The following is an 11,804-nucleotide window of genomic DNA, read 5'->3' on the forward strand; positions in this document are numbered from 1 at the left end:
GCCGTACCATCTGAGGCACGCTGTAATAGACATTGAAAGTTTAATTACCATAGTACTACTCTACTATGACATAACCCAGGGCCTTGCATTACGACTTGGTCCTGGTAACAACAAATTTATAACGCCATGTTTTAACGGATTTATGTTGCTTTGATTGATGTTGCTCTGTAATGTGTAGTGTGTATAATATTCATTTGACTGACACGGGTACACTGAAAAAAGAGGGAATGGCGGGTCTTTGAATTAACCTATATAAAGTAAATAGATGCAAAACGATTCATTAACATTCCTTGAGTAAACATGATTTCATCAAATAAGGATAATGTGTTCTTGGAGACTGCTGAATTTGCATGTTTCTAATGCTTTGAATGAACATGATTAAGTTGTGTCTGGGGTGGCCTCCAGTCCTGAGGTGGCGCTAGTGCACCACTTTCTAAGACAAGAAGAAGCCGGAAAGTTTCAGAGCCAGAGAGCCGTTCGGCTCAGTCAGCTCGGTCCTACTCTTCAGTCTCATCTCGCTGGAATAGTGTTGTCATGTGTGAAGATCTACACAAAATTGAGTAAGTCACTGAATTACTTTCATTTATTGTGGGCGATGTAGAACTGCTCTTGTGTCTTTTGTGTGTGGAAACTGAGCCAAAGGTGAAGTTAGACTCTGCTACATTTACCCACGCAGACTGCAGTGCTCTTTGCTTAGTAACAGGTGCACTGCAAACACATGCAGTTGGCTATGCATCATGTTAATTTCGAAAAGAATGGAAAATATGTACATTTAGGATATTCAAAGGATGTAGTAAAAACTGCTACTGTACAACAATCTAGCTGGTCATCTTCAGTTAGCTATATTTGCGCGGGAGGGTCTGATCCGTTAATGGGGGAGGGGTGGTGGAGGTGCACAGCGAACTAGAACTTCATCGAACACGTTGCATGCTCACGAGAACAGAGGGCTGGCGTCGTTTCTGTGCATTCATTTTAAGCCAAGTATTCTATTTTTAAAGTTTTTTTGTTTTTTGACCCAACCCAGGTGTTTAATGCACACATGCACTTGTGGTCTTAACCGAAGATTAATCAAATGTAAGCTTTCCTGCACACGAAGTCAAAGAGCAACCGACCTAGATAGAGTGCATACAGTGAGGAGAATAAGTATTTGATCCCTTGCTTATTTTGTTGGTTTGCCCACTAATAAAGACGTGATCATCCTATAATATTAATGATAAAATGTATTCTAATATAGAGAGACAGAATATCAAAAAGAAAATCCAGAAAATAACTTTGAAGAATATATTTTAATTGATTTGTATTCCATTGAGGAAAATAAGTATTTGACCCCTCTAGTCAAAGAAGACAAAATAGTTGGTGGCAAAGCCCTTGCTTTCTCATACAGAGGTCAGATGTTTCTTTCAGTTAATGACAATGTTTGTGGATACATCAGAAATGATTTTTGTCCACTTTTCTTTGCAGATCATCTCTAAATCACTTAAGTTGTATGCCTGTAGCTTGCCAAATGGGAGCTTCTGTTCCCTTCACAGGATTAATAGAGGGTTAATGTTTGGAAACTGTCTAGGCCACTTCATGACCTTAATGTGCTTCTGCTTGAGCTACTCCTTCGTCGCTTGGGTTGTATGTTATGGATTATTATCATATTGGGAGGCCAATCCATGACCCACCTTCAGTCTAGTGGTGGAGGGAAAGAGGTTGGCATGCAGCATTGCACGTTTGCATGTCTCCCTCCATCCATTTCTTGACGATGTGAAGTTGTCCTGTGTCTTGGCCAGACAAACAACCTCAAAACATAATGTTACCACTTTCATTTACGATGTTGGAGAAGGTGTTGTTCTTGGGATCATAGGCAGCATTTCTCCTCCTCCAAACACATCGAGTTGTGTTAATGCCAAACAGTTTGATTTTGGTGTCATCTCATTCCAGCACCTCCCAATCATATCCTAATCCAGATTGATGTTCATTGGCAAACCTCAGGTGAGACTGAACAGGTTCCTACTGAAGCCGGGGTACCATACATGCACTGCAGGATTTTAATCCGCTGTGGTACCAAGTGTTTCCAATAGTTTCCTTAGTGATTGAGGTCCCAGCTGCCTTGAGATAATTTCCTAGCTCCTCCCATACAGTTTTAAGGTGCTTTATCTCCTTTTTTCTGGTTATTAAATTCCCACAAGGTCAAATCTTGTATGGAACCAGAGACAGGGCTAAGATTGATGATTGATGATAATTTTGTATGTCCTAAAATTGGGAAGAAATGCACCAACAGTTTGCTCTTTAACATCCAGGAGCCCATTTCAGCCTTGTTGAGTTCTAAAATCTTGTCCCTGACATCCTTTGACAGCTTTTTGGTCTGTCCCATGTTGGCGAGTTTAGTTTGATTGATTGACTGATTCTATGGACTGATTCTGCAAATTCAATGTGTCTTTTGTGCAGGTTACTATTAACAGGTGTGTTCAATTCAGATAACAAGTTGATTGGAAGTGCCATTTGATCTGCGGGATCAGAACTTTTAACGGTTGGCAGGGGATCAAATACTTATTTCCTTCAATTAAATATAAATCAATTATTATATATTCTTTAGAGGTAATTTCTGGATTTACTTTTTGATATTCTGTCTCTCCATATTAGAATACATATTATCATTAACATTAAAGACTGATCATGTCTTTATTAGTGGGCAAACCAACAAAATCAGCAAGGGATCAAATACTTATTCTCCTCACTGTATATGTACATATACCCTGAATTTAAACTTTGCACAGGGAATTGGATGAAACATGTGGGAATAGTATCCTATTTATTGAAGTGCATAGCACTTTTTTAACTTCTGCGTTATCTCGTTTTACTTAGCCTATATCTTCCTCTTTTAAGTGGAGCATTGTTTACAAGTAGCCTAGTTTACAGAATGCATGCTCCTCATTCAAGAATCCTGTGCTGTTTTATAAATGTTTAACCTCACCAATTCCTTCTTTCTTTCTTTCTTTAAGGACTTCTGGCACAGTGGCCTGCACTGTTCGAAGTCTGTAAGGTAAGACATTCAATGCTGATTGCCTTTAAGGTTTGTATATTGTGTGTGTGTGTGTGTGTGTGTGTGTGTGTGTGTGTGTGTGTGTGTGTGTGTGTGTGTGTGTGTGTGTGTGTGTGTGTGTGTGTGTGTGTGTGTGTGTGTGTGTGTGTGTGTGTGTGTGTGTGTGTGTGTGTGTGTGTGTGTGTGTGTGTGTGTGTGGCTGGCTTTCCCTAATGTTTATGATTTGTCAATCCTTTGGGCTCTTTATGTCTTTTCAGATCAGTGCTGAATTCAAAATAATCAACACAGTTCCCCTGCAATCCAAGCAACTGTTGCTGAATTGGCTGATGTAAGCTTCTGTCTTTTTTGCCTGTCTACTTGATGGTTCCTGAGCAGAAAGCCTTTAACTATTGAGTTACACCTCTGCATGTTAAAACCCCATAGAGAGGATCATGATCTGCCTTAGTAGTCATGGTGCCAGTACATTCATATGCATGTTTCTTTTGGTGGCAGTCAGCTTCCCAATGTTGATGCCATTCATAGAATGCCAAAACAAATCAGTACCACCACCATTTTTGACCGTAAACATGGGGCTGTTTTCTTTATACTTCTCCCTTGGCTACTATCACACATGCTTGAAACAATCTAAAGCAAATGTGTTCATCATGGTTTCATCAGAGACAAACAGACTTCAGATATGGATTGCTGGAACCATGTCCTCTGGTCTGATGACACCAACATGAACACATTTTTTCGGATGGTGTCAAGCATGTGTGGTGTTAACCAAGTGAGTAATACAAAGTAAACTGTCCCATGCTCATGGTCAAGTAGTGGTAGTGGGACAGACATGGTTTTAGGCTGGATGCATGGCGTCAATATTGGAAATCTGAATTTAACCAACATGTACCATGACAATTGAAGCAGATCATGATACAGTCTGCGATTTTAAAGGTGCAGAGAGTGATTTTTTAAGTAGTTTATTTCCAGAACTCTTGCTGCACAGGTTACAAATGAAGAGCTCTTTTCCAAAATGAGATATATCCATTTTATAGAATGTTGGGAAATTGACATTTTTGTATTGGACATTCCATTGAATTGCATTGCAAAATTAATTTTATAGAGGTTTAAAAAGTATGTTCTCAAAACATTTGAATGGCAAGAATTCACACATAGATGATGGGACTTCTTATCAGTCAATTCCAATATTAAAATGCCAAAAGTCAAAAATGGTGTATATAGCGTTTTGGAAAAGAGCTCTTCAAATGTTCTCCTCTTTCTTTCTTTCTTTCTTTCTTTCTTTCTTTCTTTCTTTCTTTCTTTCTTTCTTTCTTTCTTTCATTAAGTTGTACAAGATGCACCATTTCTGAGGACTTCTGGCACAGTGGCCTGCACTGTTCAAAGTTCGCAAGGTAAGACATTCAATTCGGAATGTTTTTATTTGTGAATTACAGCGTTTTATCTCCTTTCTTGAATGTGTGTGTGGGTTTCTCCTAATGTTAATGATTTAATCGTTAAATCCTTTGGGCCCTTTATGTCTTTTCAGATCAGTGCTGAATTGAAAAGAATCACCAGTCCCACTGCAATGGCCAGCACTGTTCAAAGTCCACAAGGTAAAGCATTCACTTTGGCCACAACCCTACCCAGTGCACCTTAACAACTTGACTCCTGCTTTAACGCTCTGAGGTCCGAGTGCCCTTCAGAGGGCAACTTGTCTCCAAAAACAAATCTGTAACTCTGTGAGTTTTTGTCATTGAAACATATAAGTCACACCATTAGAAACCTCAGACCTTCCAGGTTCCAAATATATATATATATGAAATGAAAATACTTGAAAATGTCAGGGTGGTGCAAGCAGCCTAAAAGCCTCTGAAAGACCTTAGACCTCAGAGGGTTAAATTAGCTGTTATCTGAATGGGGGTGAGTAAATATTCCAGTGGTATAAGGAGCTGCTTCTCAAATTTTTGTATTTAAATTTTGTCGTACTCTGACCAGTGAATATTAGATTATTGCTTAGTACTAGAATTGGAGTTATCTGAGACAAGATGATCTGATTTGAGAAGTGTTGATGACTACCTCCCTGGTGTTCCCACTCTCAGTGTGGAGTGTGACACTATTTGTATGCATTGTGCTATGCTCAACATCACATTGAGAGGCTTCAGTTGAAAGTGAGCAAGCTATCTCACGGTTTCCTTATTTCAATACACTTGCTACACAATTCATGTGCAGCTAAACAAAAAGAAATATTAATATCTTCTATGTAGAAACGAAATGAGCACTACAATGACGGGTATAATATCTGAGAGCACTTTGTTGACACGTTTTTCACTCTGATTATTGGGGGGAAATCAGAGTCGACAGAGTGCACCAGCTGTGTTACGCTTTTCATTATATTGCCCGTTGTATGTCTGCCTAGAATATTGCATGTTTTATTTTTAATCATGTTATCAATTAAACTTATTGAGATGGGGAAAACTGTAAGAACTTCTTATTTCAGCCCCTTGACAGACAAGCCCTGCATGCCATATTACTGCACGCATGCACAAAGAGCAATGCAGTAGACTTTTCCTTCAAAGTCTCCTCGCAAGGAACAGTATATACCATACCTGTATATGCATAATGAAACTTGTTCTTCTCTTAATTGAGATGAGCTGACCCTTACATCTCTGTGCTCTGAAACATCTTAAACAGAGGATTGGCATCACTGGTTGTCTACTACAAGCTCCTTGTAGGTCCCAGCCAAGGAGACACAGTAGACCTGGGGTGTTGTTCCATATGAGAGTGAGCTTTTTCATTGGCCTGGGCCCACTGGTAATCCTGTGACACACCAAGTTTCATGTCAAAGTCTTGTCATGCTATGCAATGATCTTGCAGGCCACATAAAATTACTTCATGGGTCACAATTGGCCCTGGGTTTGAGTTTGACATCCCTGCAGAATGAAGGCAACTACAAAGGTTTGGCTCTGGTATTTGACGACTTCAGGCCAATTCACACCAGCGTTAAATCATCATCCAGGTCCCACATCAGAATTAGAACTGAGGAAATCTTGACAGTGGAACAGAGGACATGCTTTGGACTTTGCAGTAACCCACTGCCCATCTTAATGTTGATTTATTTGTTAATTCAAATGGCTTGGTTAATTTGTGTTTATTTACTTTTGTCTGTGTTGAATAGGTCATGGATGAAGTTGCCGTAGACGAAGCAGTTGAAGACATTACAATTGGAATCTGCTCTGACAGAAGATTGGGCATCCCACCCTTTGGACATTGTCAGTTTTAGTGTATGTCTGTCACACACGTGACACCCAATCGGAAAGGACCCATTTTTGTTTTTTCAGCAACTAAAAAACAGCAGTTATTTTTGCTTCTTTAAGTGAAATGTACCTTTTTTCTAGAGATCTATTTTCTTGTATGCACTTCCAGCTCCTTGCTGGTTTAAGAATAGCACTTGAGTGTGCATATGTTTTGTACGTACTGTGTTGATTTTGACCCAAACTAAAGACAAACAAAATACCAAAACTAGACTTAAATAAGACTGGGTAATGACACAAATGTGGTCACCAAAGAGGACAACCAAATGAATGGTGGACTGCCAGATGCACGCGCACATGCATACATTATACGTGCACATGCATACAGTATACGCGCATGAACGCACACACGCACGCACACCTACAAGTGTGGACTAATGCACTTAGTCAATGAGCTAAAATAACTGTATGTAGAGTGAATTTTATTTGTGCCCGATGTGTTCACATGAATGCTAATCCAGCCAGAGAGCACTTTTTCACAGCAACCAAACAAATTATTTTCTTAAAGGTGCACTGTGTAGGATGGTGACCAGAGTAGGCAACTATGCTGCTCATTGAAACGGTGCTGCCTATTACAAACTGTGTCCTTTTCATGAATATTTACTTAGTAATAAACGAAAATGTATAAATGTATTACGAAAATGTTTACTAAAATTCTGTATTTCTAGAAATTCAAAATGACAGTCAGTGGAGAAGATTCCTCTCTTTCCCCCTTTCATGTATGGAAAGAGCAATTTCCCCAGTCATAACGACAACTTAAAGTTTGGTGGTGGTAAATATTCATGAAAAATGCAACATTTGTGCATGGGCAGCATGAAATCTCAAAATAAACTACTGAAAGTAATACACAGTGCACCTTTAAAGCGAATTGGACTTTCTTTCTGTTCACAGACCCTGCTTGTTGATTGGTCTAAGAGTAGCAGTTATTTGTAACTGTGCTTATGTTTTGTATATCTGTGTGCATTTTACATGCGTACAGTGAAAGTTAATACATTTAATCACAGAATTCTGACTCTTTTTGTTGTTTTTGTTTGCACATGCCTGTACATCAAATTGTGATCTGCAATGCATTTGTATAGCCTAGACCTAATATGTTTACCATATGTTTTTTAATTTATTTATGTTTTGTTTTTTTTGGGGGGGGTGGATTGAGACTAAAGAATCATGTTACTGAAATTTAGCTGTATGCATGATTTAGGTGATTCCATCACCTTTTAATAAACATGAAAAAAATACTTTCAAACTATGTCAAAGTTTTGTGTTTTTCCAACATATTTTCTGGTTAATGGAATACCAATTAATTGTTTAGGATTAAAGTGATTTCATCACCTCTGATTTAGGTGAAAAAAACATTTTTTGACTATTTTAAAAAATCACATAGTTCCAACACATTTTTATGATGCTGGAACATGAATAAGTTGTGTTAGGTTGAGGTGATCCAATCACCTCCGTTTAAGGTGATAAAATCACTTAAACCTTACACAATAAAAATAGGGGAAGAAATCATGTTGACCTTACACAATTGGATTGTGTGGGACCGATGTACACATTAAAATCATCCAACGAATTTACTAAAAGTAAATCCAACGAATATTTTCTTTCAGTGTAAGACAATAGGACTACGGAACATAACTTTTAAACAATGGGAGGCTTCAGGTTCATATTTACGAAAGGATATGATTTTTTTATGTTTATGCAATGTTTATGCCCCAAATAAGCTACTCTGGCCTTATTCGTACAGTGGCGTAGGGACAGAGACAAATCTGTAAGAGCGACAAAAGCAAGGTGCTTACAGGCACAGCAGGCCTGCACAGCAGGGTGCTCACATGCTTAAGGGTAGTGTATGTGTGTGTGTGCGTGCGTGCGTGCGTGTGTGTGTGTGTGTGTGAGAGAGAGAGACAGAGACAGAGAGATTGTGTGTGTGCGTGTGCGTGTGTGTGCGTATGTGTGTGCATTTGTCAGCAAAGTAGGATGGGTACATACTTAAGGGTAGCAGTCTATTTTAAGGAAACAGCTGCAGGCTACGAATGCCCATTCGTCTCTGTGCTGCATGGACACAACAATACTGGCTGGAGACACAGGGCTCCCTGGCGCACTCTCTCTGCCTTAAAAATGTACCCCGGCAGCACAGCACTGGGCTCTTGCTTTCTCTACCTTAAGGGAAGTCATACAACATGCACTGTCTCTCTGCTTCATTAAGGAACTCCATACAGCATGCACTGCACTGTCTCTGGCTAGTTTGAAGGAAACCTACATAGGCCTACTGTTACCCACACACATATATTGGAAGAAAATATATGGGCAACTCACTCTCTCTCTCTCTCTCTCTCTCTCTCTCTCTCTCTCTCTCTGGCTGTGTGTGCTTTGAGAAGATCCATACAGCGCAGCTTCTCAGCTTCATAGACTCTGCCTTTACTGGCTCCAAAGTACAGGCTCATGGCACAGCCTCTTAATTAGTGCCCTTAGGAAATTCATACAGGACATGTAGGCATTCTGTGGAAAAAAACCCTGAACAATACAGAGTGGCACACACTCTCGGTTTCCAGGAGATGCACACATGCTGCATGGATTACACAATTCTTGTCACATTTCAGAGGGGGCTCGCTCTGCCTTTTGGAGATGGACTAAATAAAACAACTCTGCCCCAAGTGCTGTGTGCATGCTTATGAAACACTCCCAGCGTGTGTTATCTGTGCCTTTATGAGGCTGAGCCCAGGGAGGGTTGTCTGTCTTCAGGACACTCAGCAGGCCATAGTGAGGATCATCTGCACTCAGCAGACCACGAAGCCTTCCTAGAGAGGACAGTCTGCTACCAAAAATGTGACTTTTTTGGGCTGCATCTTCTTTTTTATTATGATAGGCCTAAGTGAACATTTGTAGAGGAAATGACATTGGAAATGAATGTGTGGTTTACCAAAAGACGTATAAAAATACTTGTCCCGCTGTCAAATCCAAGGTAATATTCCTGTTGAAATACGAATGGTGAAAATCATTGTGTGGTTTACTAGAGGATCGTTGATTACTCCCACCAGCCCTGTGTGGTCTAACCTTGGTTGAAAGCTTAAAGGGCCGGCAGGGAGCCACTGTTTATATCATTGCCATTTTGACTTTAGCCCGCAGCACTAATGTGTGTGTTTGTGTGTGTTGTCCCTAGCTAGCATGAGTCATTAGACATTACCCTGCAGCGGTAATGTGTGTGTGTGTGTGTGTGTGTGTGTGTGTGTGTGTGTGTGTGTGTGTGTGTGTGTGTGTGTGTGTGTGTGTGTGTGTGTGTGTGTGTGTGTGTGTGTGTGTGTGTGTGTGTGTGTAATGTTCCCAGCAATAGTAAGTCATTAGCGATTAGCCAAAAGCCCCGTCCCATGCTATCTTGAGTTAGGGCTAACGTCCCAGGAGTAACTGTGTGTGTGGGTGTGGTCATGTGGTTGTGTGCGTGTGCGTGTGGTGCCTCTGGAAAAGACCTCTTAATGTGTGTGCATGTGTGCGTGTGCGTATGTGTGCGTGCGTGCTTGCTTGCGTGCATGCATGCGTGCATCTGTGCACGTGTATGTGTAAGTGTGTGTGTTTGTGTGTGTGTGCGCGTGCGTGCGTGCATGTGCCGCTAGTGTGTGTGTGGTTGCATGTGTGTGTGTGTGTGTACATGTGTGTGTGCGTGTGTGTGTGTGTGTGTGTGTGTGCTTTAGCATAACTATTATAACATTGTGTTTATGTTGTGTTCATGGTATTTAGTCACGTATTTTAAAATCATCATCCAAATGCCAAACACAATTATAAAATGTTTAACATCCTTAGCAGAAAATAATGGGCTAAATGATAACATAAATAAATATGCAATTTAAAATGTATTCACACAATATAACATTATAATTTATCTGCACGGATCATTACAACATCTTATATGATCGAATTCAGATAAATTACTCAACTAATTTAAGAAAACTCATCTCAAAGTCATTTGACTGTTATGAAAAATAACATGTAATAATTTCCTTGCATTAATATATTTACAACACTGAAAGTCAAACCAAGAATTGACAAAAACAAAAACATTGAGTAGAGCTGCGGGCAGGGTGCTGAGATAGAGGAGAGGAGAGGAGAGGAGAGGAGAGGAAAGGAGAGGAGAGGAGAGATAGAAGAGAGGAGAGGAGAGGAGAGGAGAGATAGAAGAGAGGAGAGGAGAGGAGAGGAGAGGGAATGAGAGGAGTGGAGAGGAGGAGAGGAGAGGAGAGGAGAGGAGAGATAGAGGAGAGGAGAGGAGAGGAGAGGTAACGAAGGGAGGAGAAGAGAGAACAATGGTTTTATTCAATGTCACCATTACGAAGATTTCTCCATGCATGCATGCGTCCACACAAACACCAACCCCATGGCACCCAGATGCACAGTCTCACGTTTTTTTTTCAAAACTATGTGTTCATCTGTGTCTTTTGTCTGTTTTGTCTGCCTGTGGATGGAAGACTTTTTTTGGGCTCTGACGTCAGGTGAACTAACAGCATCTAACGCCCATAAATGAATCAGTGGTTGATATGCTGCAATGCATATGCTTCTTAAGCCGGGCTCAAACTACACCACTGTCGGCCCAATTCTCGGCTGAAAACCCCCCTTATGACAAGCGGTGGAACGTTACCCCCCAGGACCATCGCAAGCGATTGTCGGGAAAGATTTCCTTATCATGTGCGACGTTCTAAGATAGAACTTTGGCAGCTCAAAGAGTCGTCGATCGCAAATTGTAGAAATCAAACATTGTTGGACTGGAAATAGAGCGTCGGGCATTGTCTCTATGGTTGCGAGCAGGGATAAGAATGACAGTTGCGATTCTCTTCTAGTGTGCGGTGCACCCTGACGTCAAAATCGGACACACAATCAGGAGTCATGTAGTTTGAGCCTTACTTTAGACAGTCCACTAAAAACAAATCTTTTTTTTCATGCCTTTCTGCTCTCTCTCTCTCTCTCTGTCTCTCTCTCTCTCTCTCTCTCTCTCTCTCTCTCTCTCTCTCTCTCTCTCTCTCTCTCTCTCTCTCTCTCTCTCACAATGACAATGAGAGTTGGAGTTTTAGCCTGATAAACCAGCCTAAATGTGAGACTGGATAATTTAGTCTGGCTCCGATGAACGATACATCCGAAGATTGATGATGAGAACAATCCGTTGTTTTTCAAATCGTGCCTGTGCCTATAGGCCGGCGCGCTAACCAATCAGCGATCTTTCTCGTTGATGTGCTTTCCCACTTGCGAGCTTCGTCATTGCGAGCTTCGTTGCGTTCGTCACTCCGTCAAAACCCCACACGCTTCGCTTCGATTCAAAACAAATCTCTGCGTTGTGAATGGTTCGCCAGATTGAGGGCAATGTGTTCAAAATGTTTTCGATCTGAGGCCAGACCGACTCGCAGCTGAAAAATGTTGGCGTCCAGCGGGTGGTGCTGGTTTACTAGGCTATTGGAGTTTCTCAATGTGGCTTTCATGCTCTTCCTTCTATCATTCCTCCGTCCTCCATCATC

At 40.8% G+C, this 11,804-nt stretch overlaps 1 long non-coding RNA gene across 1 annotated transcript; it reads left to right on the forward strand.

The window, feature by feature from the left end:
- Positions 1-4,345: 4,345 nt before the first annotated feature.
- Positions 4,346-6,208, forward strand: LOC134436387 (uncharacterized). The gene is made up of 3 exons (XR_010032198.1): positions 4,346-4,416; positions 4,551-4,617; positions 6,180-6,208. It is a non-coding gene; the product is annotated as an uncharacterized LOC134436387 (long non-coding RNA).
- Positions 6,209-11,804: the final 5,596 nt, after the last annotated feature.

The sequence above is a fragment of the Engraulis encrasicolus genome, chromosome 20, assembly GCF_034702125.1.
Source record: "Engraulis encrasicolus isolate BLACKSEA-1 chromosome 20, IST_EnEncr_1.0, whole genome shotgun sequence".
Classification (NCBI taxonomy): Eukaryota; Metazoa; Chordata; class Actinopteri; order Clupeiformes; family Engraulidae; genus Engraulis; species Engraulis encrasicolus.